Source organism: Thermobia domestica, chromosome 3, assembly GCF_964235325.1.
Source record: "Thermobia domestica chromosome 3, izTheDome1.hap1.1, whole genome shotgun sequence".
Classification (NCBI taxonomy): domain Eukaryota; kingdom Metazoa; phylum Arthropoda; class Insecta; order Zygentoma; family Lepismatidae; genus Thermobia; species Thermobia domestica.
The window spans coordinates 203698256-203712688 of record NC_137456.1 but is presented as its reverse complement, the minus strand read 5'-3'; positions in this window follow the sequence as shown (position 1 = coordinate 203712688).

The window sequence follows — 14433 nt, the reverse complement described above, 5'->3', positions numbered from 1 at the left end:
GAGAAGCACATATCAACAAAGTAAGGAGGGGAAAAGCACACTACGATACCACAACTCTTCATCTCTTCCAAAATAGTTAAAGATAATACATAAATTTCCAGAACTAGGTAAGAGAATATAATTCAGTTTATCATTACACAACAATTGGGCTTTGTTTGTTCTTTATATTGAGCCAAACTAGATACAGATTGTTTTGACATTAAAGAAGAAAAAGAGAAACAAATTTTCATTTTCATGACAAATTTCTTTTAATACTTTTAAATTTATATTTGTCAAACGCCTACTATTCATGATAAATGATCAGACTTCGTGAGGAATACCGTGCAGTATTACTCTACAACGACTGCGCGGCATTCACTCTCATATCGTTTGTTGAATATAATTTGATTTACAAAGGTTTCTTATATTCTGCAGTAAACAAAAATACTATATTAATGTTTGATAGGTAACCTTTAACTCTATAGCAAGATTATTTAATAAAAGTTATAGGTTTTCACTTATCTTTTAAGATTTCTCAGCGCAGAATTATATCAAAAATCAATTTTATTGAGAACATACCCTCAGACGACAAATAAAATGCTCACTGGCGGTTCTTTATCACTCCCACTACAACCACGAGGCACGTGTTTCCAGCTTTGTGATGCTTTCCAGTCTTGTAGTACGCTTTTGCGTGGCATTCTGTAACGATTATATATATATACATACACAATAAAAATACACAACTTTTACTTCTGTAATTTACTCGTTCTCGATTTTTTTTTAATCTGTCCTTCATATATATATATTTGGTCTAGGAATTAATTCGTGCGGGGGGACAAGAGATGGCGCAACGAACGGAGCGTCCCACAGTTCCGTGTATCCATACATGTGTTGCAAACCCCTGTCATCGCGTATCGTTCGTAGTATAGGGCAGTGGATTAAAGCGTCAACAACACCAGTTTGTAGTTAAGTGAACATGGCGCAATTTGTGCTTGATAAAGTGTTTTTGCGGGGTGTCCTGCTGCATTACTTTAACATGCAGAAAAGTGCGACTGAAAGTCATCGTATTTTGGTGGAAGTGTATGGTGACCATGCTCTAGCTGAGCGAACGTGTCAGAAGTGGTTTGCACGGTTTAGAAGTGGTGATTTCGGCTTGGCAGACCAAGAGCGAGCTGGACAGCCAAAAAAATTTCAAGACGAAGAATTGACAGCATTGCTCGAGCAGGATTCGTGTCAAACGCAGGAACAACTTGCAGCAGCATTAGGCGTTGATCAAACAACAGTCTCCAAACGCTTGAAAGCCATGGGAATGATTCAAAAGATGTCACATTGGGTTCCACATGAATTGAAAGACAGAGACGTTGAAAGACGAAAAACCATTTGCGAATTGCTGCTTCAACGACAGAGCAGAAAGGGGTTTCTGCATCGAATTATTACGGGTGATGAGAAGTGGATCCATTACGAGAACCCTAAACGAAAAAAGGCCTGGGTGAAACCAGGTGAACCAGGTCCATCATAACCAAAACGAGATATTCACTGTGCAAAGGTTATGCTGTGCATATGGTGGGATATGAAAGGTGTGGTGTACTATGAGCTGCTGCAACCGAGTGAAACTATGAATGGAGAACGTTATCGACGACAATTAATGCGTTTGAAGCAAGCTCTGGCCAGAACACGACCAGAATGGGAGAACAGACATGATAAACTTATTGTTCAACATGATAACGCTCGCCCACATGTCGCAAAACCGGTCAAAACCTATTTAGAAAATGTCGGATGGGAAGTTTTACCCCACCCGCCGTATTCACCAGACGTTGCTCCTTCGGACTACTACTTGTTCGATTGCATGAACAACGATTTGATTGGACAGCGGTTTACTTCTTCAGAAGATATCGAAACATGGGTCTCTGACTGGATCGCTTCCAAGGATGAGGACTTCTTTCGCCACGGAATCCGTACATTGCCTGACAGATGGGCGAAAGTGGTGGCTAGCGACGGACAATATTTTTCTTAAGGTATTTATGTATTTTGTGTTTGTACTACAGCTTCAATGTGTGCGTACCAACCGCACGAATTAATTCCTAGACCAAATAGTTTCTGAACTAATGTACTATTGAACTTTCTACTATACATTTTTTTCTTGTTCGCATTTATTTCCTGACTGTCCGTCCCCCTGATACTCTTGAAGTTCCCCTACTTACCCAGATATATTTCGCAGCTGCGTTTCCTGTGTGATGGTGTCTTGCTACTCTTTATGTCTTAATGTGTTTATGATGCTCTGAATTACGTATGTAAGCGTTACGGGTCCTTTAGTGAGCTCTCATATCGGTTTCTTTACCATTTAAATAATTTTTCACTAAATATTTTATAATTTAGAAAATCATTATTGTGACGCAATGAAAGAAATCAATAAAACTAGTTCACTGTTAACTATGTAGAGTTTATAGAATGTATAGCATTAAACATGCTTTTTAAGGTCAGTCTTACCCCAACGCCTACAACATGCTGTACAGTGTCATGTGAAATACGATAATACAAGGAACATCTAGTAAATATTCTTACAGATTAACGACTAGAATTGGTTATCCATGAACTCAAGCTACTTGTAGTATTCTTAATGTAGTTCCCTGCCACTAACATATTTTTACCACTTGGCTATGGACTTTTTTCTTTATTTCGGCAGCTCTCTTTTTGTATTTTTTTCCATCATTAGAGAACTTCCTGAAGCACTTCGTTTAATAATTTTTAAAACTCATAAATCCAAGCTGCATGATGTATTCATATACTATTCATAGAATTTGCATATTCTTACAATTAAACACGGAAAAAGGTAGTCTCCGGACGAAGAAATTTTTACGATTTCCACATTTTGTATCGTGGCGAAGTATTTGATCAGGTAATAGCGACTGCTTTGAAACCAAATGCAGAGTATGAGAATTAGATCTGTTATAATTGTAGTTAGGTGTGGAGAAGAAACAAACTTGTGAACCAAAGGTTTAAAAACAACTCAAGTTATTAATTTATACTATGCCGAAGACCATTGACTTATATCATGATGAACCAAATACGAAAGAAGTTTTGAAACAAAGAAAAATAACGTAGAACTTTGTAAACGGAGGAAAAGAAACCTAACGTGAACACACTAAAGACGAATCGTTTACCGCGTAGTCATCGTAGTTCAGTGGTCAAGGTGCTCGACCAGTAATCTAGAGGTTCTCGGATCGAATCCACGTTGGGCAAGTTTTTTTTTTTTTACTTTACGATTTTTCGTGGTGATTGATCGGCGATGACACGTTTTATTATCTTAAGATATTTGAATACTCGGATGTTTCAATACTTGAACTATCAAGGAGCTTATCATCATTCAGATCATACCATTATAAACAGAAACCTGACATTTGGTGAGAATATTTCGGTTTGTTTCATGTTGCCCACGAGAAGAGGAATTTCTCATCTCGTTTCTAAAACGAAAGAAACAAAATCCAGAGGAGAATTAATATTTTACATTCGAAGCGGAACAAGTGTAACTCAAATTATTGTCTCGCTTTAAAGATGATATTCGAGACGAGACAAAAAGTATCATAAACTTTTCTCGTCTTGTCTCTAAATAGTGTATGTCCATTCTTTAAGAAACAATCGCTCTGTAGACTGAATCTTATACGCTATTTTGTTACTTTGTATTTCGGAGCTCATCGAAATATGGTCTGTGTAGATATTTTTGTAACAAAGGATTTATAATTACCTCTGCCCATCCTAAAAGTTAGTTTATTATATGCCTTAGTGTTCAGTGATATTCAGTTATTTCTATTAGTTACTTTCCTTAAAACGTGCAATAGAATATGGTCTACATGAAACTTTAGTGGATCGCTTTCGTTTAAAATTTGGGTAGTTGCAGAGATGTGTCTTGGAGGTACGGACATCTCCCCGAAATCCCGACTTTTCTGTAAGATTTGCCTAATTTTTGAACAACTTTAAAAATTTTAATACCATTATTATTATTTGAAATTTTGTGAATTTAATAATTCACCCTGCTCCGAAAAGATTAAGCGCTTCATTTATGGTTGTTTTAGTCGTAGCCCGCTCAGCCAAGTGCTGGACAAACACCTTGGGTGTAGGTTTTCTAGGGTTGTTTCCTTCCACTTTTTTAAACCACTATTTCTTTCATTCTCATCATCGACGTCTCGCTTAGCCGGAGTTACCATGGAATGCAAAATTTAAAAATTTTTCTCAGGGATCCTGTAAGTACAATAGCCCTACTTTCTACATGAAATTTGCCTGAAAACTTCTGGATTAACATTAGCTAGTTGTAGGGACGTACCCAGAGGGTATGTTCTGGTGGTCGGGACACACCTCTCCAATCCTGACTATATTGTAACTTGCCATATGTTAGGGGTAGTGATGAGCAAATGCAAGACCAAGACCAAGACCAAGACCGGGGTGGTCTTGGTCTTGTTCTTGGTCTTGAACTAGAACCCTTGGTCTTGGTCTTGCAAGTTTTGCATTTAAGAAATCTTACGCTTTTCATAGGTAAATTTTACTTTGAATATAAGGAAGAATGAACTCTACAATGCGTCAATAGTAACGGAAACACAATATATGTTTCTAAATGTAATACAGTTTTACCTTCGTGTAAGTATGACGATACTATACAACATAGGTGATGACCTTTATTTTTTTTAATGTACCCACGCTTCATTACTTATAAGATAAATCACAACTTTTCGGAATCTGTATATATTTTTTAACAGATCCAACACTCTACTAGTTCCCAAACTGGTGAGGCTACCCCTGAGACGCAAGAAAGAAAATCAAGACGGCACAGATTATTGAAATACCATGAATTGCAAAATCATTTTTACACTATAAGGGTGTCAGATTTTTCTTTTCAATCGATTAGCTAATCCTTATATTAAACGAACTTCCAATTAAATATTGAGATTTTGTTTTATTGATTCCAGTATGTATTCTATGGGGCAGAAACATGGACATTACGCAAAATCGATTAAAAAATTGCAGGCTTTCGAAGCATGGGCATGTAGAAGAAAGGAGAGTATTAGCTGTGTTAAACGGAAAATGAATGAAGTGTTAGGAATATTAGCAGTAAGGGGGAGGGGAAGAAGAATTGTAGATATTGTGAAGAGGAGGAAGAAGAACTTTTTGGGATATTGGCTGAGGAGGAACTGTATTATGAGCGACGTGCTAGAGGGTATTGTAAAAGAAAACAGAGGGAGAGAGCGAAGGAGACTAGTTGAAGGAAGGCATTAAAACAGAAAATTGCTACGTCAAGACGAAGAGACTAGCTGAGGGCCACCATACGTCGAAGCTTCTCAGTTGCAGCAAGTAACCTGCCAGTAATAGCAGAATAGCTATGATGATGATGATATGTTCAGCAATATTGACCAAAAAAGATAGAGAGAAAATTAAAATAATAATGATTATAATCAAACCTCTTAATATTTTAGAATAATTTGAGTGAAAACTGAAAACAACTCAACTGTCTATGTCTTTTGTGTAAACTCAATTTATATAAATACTTTTGACCTGTATTAGAAATACAAAATAACGGCATCAAACTCCAATTTATTTGAAGTCTCACTTGTGAATATGGAGTACTAGCATCAATCACCCTCTTCGATGCGTTAATATATATACCTCTCCCCTCCTCCTCCCCTAGTTTCTACCATCAAAGTGAAACTAAAAACTTTCCAGTCCCGAACCTCATACATGTTAAAAATTTGAGATCGGTTGGGTGGGTTCAAGAATTATTGTCACAAAGTTAATCACTTTTATTTTTATTTATGTTGATTTTTGCACATCTCCCCCTCCTCCTCCTCCCCTATGCTGTTTCGTCAAAGTGAACTGACAAATAACATTCTAGGCTTAAACCTCATCTATGTTAAAATTTTGATCGAGATTAGTAGTTTGGTTCAAGAGTTAAGATTTATTTGTTATTTTATAACTCCCCCTGCTCCCTCCTCTAAGTTTTACCGTTAAAGTGAAATGATTAAAACACTCCCAGGCCCAAACGTCATCTATGTTGAAAATTTGATCGAGGTCGGTCGGGTGGTTCAAGAGATTAGGAGTCACAAATATAGTCACTTTCAATTTTATAATATTTTCATATAGTTTATCGTGCTAGGGCTGGGATCGCAGTAGAGTTGGATGCAGACAACGTTTGCAACAAATGATGAAACCAAAATTTAGATAATGAAACTATAATATTACTCAATAAACACACTTATTACATGCACATTAACTAAAGAAATAAATGTATTAACACCTTTTGTTTAATATATAAACGAAATTGGTGGCTTGGCATATGAATTAGACAACTCACGTCATTCTTCGGCTAGCCAATAGTGCTGTCCTATCACTGTTCTGGGGTCGAGTCCCGAATGCTGCCTCCGTGATTGATGTTCCAAGCTGGTGTCGAAAATACGATGTTAAGTATATATGGTAACAGACGAGGTTGTGCTCCAGGGTTCCACTTATTGCGATATCGTAATGAATATTGAACTGACTCAACTTAGTCTTCACATTTAAAAATACTTTACAGACAAACTGTTCGTCACATATCAAACTAATTAAGCGCTTAGGTCCGTCTCGTGGAGGTATAAATCTACGTTTTTCAGAAAGTATTTAAAGGTACGCGCAGTCTATGGTTTTAGGCAGCATGGACGCTGCTTTCGAGTAGGTGCGGACCGCACCGCCTAACAAACAGCAACGAGGAGGCAATCCTCACAAAGGGTGTTGAAAAACTGAGACACTCTTGATTAACTATAGAATATCAACCCTGGGGCTGGAGTCTCCCGCTTATGACGTATAATGTTGAGTCCAAGCTCTTTGGCTGAAGAGATGTGGATGCTTCAAATCGTTCAACTAGCGATGGGCGATAACAACATGTAGGTGTTATTGCAAATGTCCCGTTTTCTGGACTCAAAAGAACAATCACAAAGGGAGTCACTGTGTCCACATCATATGTCTATATATAGCCACAAAATCGAACTGAGGCTCACCAACACAAACGAAGAAACATACCAAAGCGATGAGAGAAGAGTTTCTAGAATGTTTGGAAATATACGAGGCTTGGTTAATAAAGTTTGAAAGCTATGAAAGTTTTTCCTGATTCTCTTCAAATGCAATAAAACAGGCTGGGGGTCGGTGATAACGAAAACATTACACATATGTGGGAACTTCTCTAAAATATGTATGGATATTCTGAAAAGTGGGAATATAGTGTCTGTTTTCAAACAAAACTGAACCAAATTACGGTTCGGCTTCTGAAATAAACGGACATATTCCGTTTGAATCGCCAACCGAACCCAAACCAGTTAATCGTGTTTTGAAACACATCTAGTGCCTAGATTGTAGTTGGTGTTTCTACTGTCCCGTGAAATCAATTGCCATTGTGTAGTTCAAAGTTGATTAAAACCTCTATAACTCCCCATTTCCGCCCATATATATGGACGGAATTTATCTCAATCTTACGTGTTGAAACGAATTTCTGCACAGGGAAAATACTAGCAACATGACGTCACATGTCTACTATTTTCGTTCGCCATTTCCAACAGGTTTCATATATCCGTTCTACCAAAATTTGTTCCATAATTCGTGTAAATTTCTGCAGCACTGGAAGATGAAATCTTCACACTATTAATGTAATATTTGGCATTCTTATTGAAAAATCTCTGATTAAAAAAAAAAAAAAAAAAAAAAAAAAAAAAAAAACAGTAATTGAGAGAAAGTCACTCTTTAGCCCCTGTTTTGGGTCGTAAGCACAAAAGTTCATGTTCCTTATAGGAGATTCAATGTTAAATTTTTGTAGCAGTTTTCTCCAATAATTATTGGTAAGGAATTTGGCGCACATGAGTATTATTGCTACAAAAGACAATAACACTTATCCGCAATGTTAGTATGGTCATCTGGAACATTATTTTTGGTAAGGCTCCTCTTTTGGGTGGCAAAAGGCGAAAAATGGTGGTAGGTGGAATGTTATCAAAATTCCAAATTGTATATTCTGGAACGCCAGTAAGCGTTAGCTTAATCACAAATTTCACAGAATTAATATTCCCATGCTCCTTGCATGTGCCAATGACTGATATGAGGCTACATTCCCCCTTCTAAAAATCACATAAAAATCACCATAAATATCCATAGTAGGGACTAGTAGAAGATATTTTTTGAATCTATTAATGTGATACCGCGTTATTGTAGTAGAAAGGTATGCGTATTTTAATATTGGATGTTATTTTGGAAACGCGTCAACTTAGGGGAGCACAGGGGGCGAAACACGATGGTGAAACTTTATATCAATTCCAAATTTTAATCTGGAAATGCCAGTGAACGTCAGATTAATAATAAATTTCACAGAATTATTATTCCTATGCTTCTTGCATGTGTCAATGACTTATATGGGGCTACAGTTCCCATCTAAAATCCACACAAAAAATTCTGCATAAATATCCTTAGCAGATACATACGGAAAGAAACCTTTTTTGGTGAATTAATGTGAAAATTGGTATTCTTGTAGTAAAAAGGTATGCGTTTATGAAATCTGAATTGTTATTTAGTAAGGCAGCGCCTTAGGGTGCTCAATCTATGATGATGAATCTTTATAAAAACTCCAAATTTTACTTTGGAAATGGGCGTGAGCGTCATATTAATCACAAATGTCACAGAATTAATACTCCGATGCTCCTCGCATGTGCCAGTTTTAATATGGGCAGTTACCTTCACCACATTCTTCAACATATCTATCAGATGACTTGAAGCAGAGAATTGTCGAGAGTGTAGAGATGATCATATACATTGAAGGTGTTCATAATGGTTATAGTAAATCGCATTACTTTCTGTCTTGCTTGTTCAGGAGAGCATGCTGAATAAAAGTAAGTTGAATTTATCTGTCTTAGACTAATGATATTTTTAAACAATTAAAGGTGATAGAGCCACAAAGTGTTGTTTTTAAGAAGGAATAATTTTCAAGTAATGATTCTTATTCCTCGCGAGGCATTTGTTTCTACTACAACTATGTGTCCATAGTATATGGTTTATTGATGTATTTATGTGTGCAGTACATGCAAGTAGGCTATTGTTTGTAAAGTGGGATCATACGGTTATCATGTAAGAAGTTTGAGAAAAGTACGCTCCTTTTAAGGAACAAAGAAGACAATATTGAACTGTAAAGCCAACCAACTAAACCTGCAACTTTTAAAACGTTAGTTTTCATTACGATTTTGTATGTGTGCTTGTGGTTGCTGCGATATTTTTCATTATCATTTTATGTTCTATTTCGAGCTGGTTTTACTTTAGTTGCAGAAAATACGTTGGTGACGTGTGTGTGATTTTGTGCTATAACAAGTGTCCCAATTGACTTTAGCAAATGCAAATTCTTTGATTATATTTAAGTGACACCATAAGAACAAAGCTATAAAATTTGTTATACTGTTAGAAGATAACGATTGAAGTAGATTTGAAGTTTTTAAAGAAAATCACAAAATTTGTCTGCAATAATGATACATCCACATAAGAATATTTATCGTGCATTGCACATGCAAGGACCATCAGAATATTAATTCTGTGACATATATAATTAATCTGACGCTCCTTTTCATTTCTAGAGTAAAATTTGGTATTTTTATATAAAAATCACATCTCTTGTGTCCTCCTAAGGCTGTGCGTTACCGAAATAACATTTCAAATTTGAAAAACTCAAACCTTCTTAGTATGGTAGCACCAAATTTCACATTAATTGATCCCAAAAATAGCTTCTTCCGGTATGTCCCTGCTAAGGATATTTGTGGCAAATTGTTCACGTGTTTTTTAGAAGAGAGGCTGTAGCATTATATCAGTCACGGGCACAACCAAGGAGAATCGAACTCGTCTTCTTTTCCCATGGTATTGATCTTCGTGTCTTCCTGTTCAGTGTATAGCCTGCTTGTTTGTAAACATTAGCACATGTTGTCCATCAACATGTGCTCATGTAGGGATGTGGGGATCCTGACAATATATATATATATATATATATATATAAATTTGAACTACATGGTGGCAGTTGATTTCGCGAGACAATAGTGAGATCAACTACAATCTAGGTACTAGACAGGTTCCAAAACATGGTTAACTGGTTTGGGATTGGTTTAAGGTTGAATCAGAATGTGTTCGCTTATTTCAGAAACCGAAAAAACGCTATATTGCCACTCTTCAGAATATCCATACACATTTTGGAAAAGTTTCGAAAGATATAAAATGGTTTCGTTTTAGGTTAAGGTATTATGAATCTGCTGTTTCACTTTTGTTTGGAATTACGATTCCCCATGTTTTTTCTCTATATATATTTCTGAAAACACGTTAATGAGCAATAGAAAATACAACTGCTTTTCGGTTAGGATGGCTTTGGATTAGTCGTTTGAAAGTGAAATGAAATGAAATCTGTATTTAATGTCCCACAATTATACCTGCCAGGTTGAGAAAGACCATGATTAAAGCAAGTGAATTATGATGAACATATTCGTGGAATGAGAGGAATTTGAGGAAACAGGAGTGCCCGAGAAAACGCACGAGCACGATGTTTTCCATCTGAAGCTTACTTGTCTTGGGAACGAACTAGGTACCCCACCCATCAGGTAGTTCAGTGGTCAGGGTCCCGGGTTCAATTCCCGCTGAGAGCTTTTGAAATTTTAAATGGCCTCTATGTATCTGTGTTCGTGTCCCTGTTGTTCAAGGTTACTGAAAGTAACTAAAACGAGTTTAATGAAGTATAACAGAGACAAGTTACGGATATACTTTCGGTGAATCAGAAACAAATGGCCTGAGGTACCAGGTTCCAGTTAAGCGTTCGAATTAGTCTTAAGACCAATTTCTCCGTCATCTCCTTGTATGTTTCTATGTTTTTTTAAATTTAAAATTGAATTCTCTGGACTATAGTATTTTATCATGACAGAAATCAGAGTGTTTCATCGTTAATAAAATATTGGAATTGTTAACGTGTGCTATTTGCTACATACACAAGTGTGTTTTGACTCTTAACAGAACACTCTTAGGGTAGTGGCTTGAGTATTCGTTTCGTGATTTTAAGGGTCCTGGGTTCGATTTCCCCTGAGGTAATTAAAGAAATTATCATTTACAATGTTGATACTTCTGATGTATAATAACATGAAAAATATTCAATTTATCTTGCTCTTACGAGTTGAAACTACCTTCTTCATAAGGAAAATATTAACAACATGACGTTACATGCCTGGAATTTTGATTCGTAGTGTGTGAGAACGTAACGTGTTTAGCAAACAATCCATGAATACATTAGGGTCATCCTTAGGGTCTAATATGAGTCATAAATGTGTCTGAAACGTTATTGTTCCATTGTAGAATTGTTTCTAACTTCTTCCACTATTACTAGAAATCATACTAATATTTTCGTTCGCCATTTCCAACACGTTCCATATATCCTTTCAATCAAAATCTGTAAATAGGAACTATTCTTTTTTTATATTTGTATGTATATTTTGTTAAAATACCAATATAACGCACATGTAATCCAAAGTCTCTTACCCAAAGATGCAGTTTGTAGTGGGTTCCTATGTATCGTGATGAAGACAAATCCTACTTAGTTTCTGTTTAGGCATCCGAAGTTTTGACTTTTATATTATCCAGGAGCAGATACCTTCTTTTTTATAGTCTTTTCCTTCCGGACACTAATCCTTCCAAAGTATCTCTTATAAAGCTATTCACCCTACATCTTTTCCTTTTTCCTATCAACTTCAGTATGCTTATTTGCATTGGAATTGGACGTAATATTGAGGTCTCAGATGTTCAGTAATAATAATAATTATTATTATTATATAGAAGGCAAATTCAGTATGAGGACAGATTGTACTAAAAACTGTAAAATCGCCCCTAACATATGGCAAAAGATATATATATATATATATAGCAAAAGCAATGTCATTGGGACTGGAGAGAAGTGTCCCGACCACCAGGACATACCCTCTGCGTTCGCCCCCACAACCAGGTAAATGTTAAACGAAAACTTTCCAGGCAAATTTCATGTAGAAAGTCTGAACTCACAAGATCTCTAAGAAAATTTATTTTTAAGTAATGGTTACGCTGGCTAAGCTAAAAAATAAGTCGATGATGAGAATGAAAGAAATATTAGAATAAAGGAAGTGGGAGGAAGCGGAATCCCGAGAAATCCTACACACACACACACACGGCGTTTGTCGAGCACAATGCGCACTAGGCGGGAGCTTGTTGGAACAGGTTGAGCCATTAAATTCCCAAAACTTCAGTGATAATAATAATGGTATTAAAATGTTTAAAGTTGACCCAAAATGAAGCAAAACTTACAGAAAAGTCGGGATTTCGGCGAGTGGGTTCGTACCTCCAAGACACACCTATGAAACTACCCAAATTTTAAACGAAAGCGCTTCACCAAAGTTTCATATCCAGAACGTATTCTACAGTACCTTTCAAGGAAAATAACTGTAATAGTAATAACTGAATATCACTGAACACTAACGCATATAATAAACTAACTTTTAGGATATGCAGAGGTAATTATAAAAGCTTTACTTCAAAAGTACGTACACAAACCATTATTCAATGAGCTCTGAAATAAAAAAAATAACAAAATACCGTATAAGATTCGGTTTACAGAGCAATTGTTACTTAAAGAATGGACATACACCATTTCGAGAACCGAGATAAGACTAGAAATGCTTACGGTACTTTTCGTCTCGTCTCGATTCTTATCTTTAAAGTGAGACTGTAATTTGAGTTTGCCTTGTCCCGTCTCGAATGTAAAATGTTCATTCTCATCCCAATTTCGTTTCTTTTGTTTTAGAAACAAGATGAGAAATTCCCCTTGTCGTGGGCAACATGAAACTAAACCGAAATATTCTTACCAAATGTCACGTTTCTGTTTATAATGGTATGACCTGAGCAGATAATAAGCTCCTAACTTTTAATCTTCTACGAGATAATAATAATTATTATTATTATTATTGTTATTATTCCTGAAGATTTGATAGTTCAAGTATTGAAATATCCGAGTATTCAAATATCTGAAGATAATAAAACGTGTGTCATCCCTGATTAATCGCCACGAAAAATCGTAAAGTAAAAAAAAAAAGACTTGCTCGACGTGGATTCGATCCGAGAACCTCTAGATTACTGGTCAAGCGCCTTGACCATTGAATCGCGATGACTACGTGGTAAACTATTCGTCTTTAGTGTGTTTACGTTAGGTTTCTTTTCCTCCGCTTGCAAAGTTCTATGTTATTTTTCTTCGTTTCAAAACTTCTTTCGTCTTTCTTTCGTTGTCATATGATCTTCGGCATAATTTATATTAATGAACTTAAGTTGTTCTTAAACCTTTGGTTCACAAGTTTGTTTCTTCTTCACACCATACTATAGATATGACAGAGTTAATTTTAATACTCTGCCTTAGTTTCAAAGCAGTCGTTATTACCTGATCAAAGAATTTTGTCCGCCACGATACATAAGCATTTTTGTACTTATGTTTATTACACGTTAGTGTTTATTGGGTCGAAACATTTCCTTGTTTATTACACATTAGTACATATTGGGTCGATACGTCTATAGACATTCTAGTTCTTCCTCCAAAGTAGAGATAGTGGCTCAATGATAGGATTCTCACCATGATTCTCACCATGGCTCAATGAAGGATTCATAGTTCGATTCCAGACCATGTAAGTTTGTGATGGACATCATTCTATGAGTTTTCTCGGGATTTTCCCGTTTTCTACCACACAACTTATCCCACCAATTCTTTCATATTGATTCCTCAATTCATTAATAATCATCTCCATTACCGTAAAAGGTATATTCGTGAGACGTTGAGGATTTCATTTCATATTAGTTCTCTCCGAAGTTTATTTTATACTGAAAGAAAGTAGATTAATCCGACATGTCTATCTCCCCGTCTTTCGAATTCTAACAGTGTTCTTCTGGATGTTCGTATATCAATCAAGATGATGACTTAATCAATGGGACTATTCCGAATAGTGCTCAGTTTTATACATGATTAATGCTGCCTAAGTGTACTGATTTGACCCAGGTACTAGACATTGAATTGTTTAAAATTTATAAAACCTTTGTGAAATTTATCACAGGGACAGTGATGTCCATCGATAGTTTCAGTATCTGCCATCTGATAATTATCTCCGCCTACAAGCGTTCCCACACTTCCAGTTTCGCGCTTTCGCATTTTATTTGTTACGCGTGTTTCAAAGGTGGTTAAGTTGAGCTGCATCCTGATTCATTTCAAACGCCATTTGAATATACCTTTTTGCTTCTAAAAGTACTGTCAGCATCATACATGCACTAATCTTCATTTTTTCATACGCGCACATTCTAAAACGTCATTCTCTTCACTGATTCATTGAAAGAGGAACTTCATATTACTTGCGTGAGAGATTAACACGAGTTCCATTTTCA